This window comes from Rhinopithecus roxellana, chromosome 3, assembly GCF_007565055.1.
Source record: "Rhinopithecus roxellana isolate Shanxi Qingling chromosome 3, ASM756505v1, whole genome shotgun sequence".
Taxonomy (NCBI): domain Eukaryota; kingdom Metazoa; phylum Chordata; class Mammalia; order Primates; family Cercopithecidae; genus Rhinopithecus; species Rhinopithecus roxellana.
In genome coordinates, this window is record NC_044551.1 from 33,492,674 (window position 1) to 33,493,356 (window position 683).

Here is a 683-nt window from a genome sequence, read left to right on the forward strand (position 1 = left end):
CTAAAGCTCCTCCAGCAGAGCCCGGTATTCCTCCTCGCTGAGGAGTAGCGGTTCCAGCAAAGCGGGCTCTCTCACGTCCTGCAGCTCCGTCGGGGCCTCGCTTTCTGGGAAAGACCGCGCCTGCTGCAGAAACTCGGGGGTCTCCAGGAGCTCATCCAGCAGGCTGGAGGGGAGTGCAGACGAGCGCCCGGGCTCCCGGAGCGGCGGGGAGGACGCTCGGATGTCTTGCATCTGCTCCTGCGGCGCGGAGGCCTCCGGGGACGCGGGCCCCGGAGGTGGAGCTGCCCAGACGTGCGCCTCCCACGCCGCCCTGGCGACCTGGGGCCCCTGGCCCCAGCCCCCACAGGGACTCCCCTGGGAAATGGGCGGCGCAGGCACAGCCTGGCCCTGCGGCTCAGCTGGAACGGGCCCAGGCTGTCCCACCGAGCAAGGGCCCGGCAGGCTGTGTGCTGCGGGTCCTGATCCCCCCGGCATTGGCTGGGGCCCGGGGGCCACCCCGGGGGAGCCCGAGGGTGGGAGAGCGCCCCTTCCGGTGTAGCCAGGGCAGCGAAAGGAAAATCCCAATCCCCGCCTGCCAGCAGGTGAAGGGAGAACCCTGCTGCCTGCGCAGCCTGGCTGGGCCGGAGAGAGGTGACGGCCCCCTCTCCCTGGGTGACGAAGGCCCCCTTTGGGAGAGTCCAGGG

At 71.3% G+C, this 683-nt stretch overlaps 1 pseudogene; it reads right to left on the reverse strand.

Annotated features, from left to right (window-relative positions):
• LOC115896347 lies at nt 1-680 on the reverse strand (annotated as a pseudogene).
• Between the last annotated feature and the right edge of the window lie 3 nt (nt 681-683).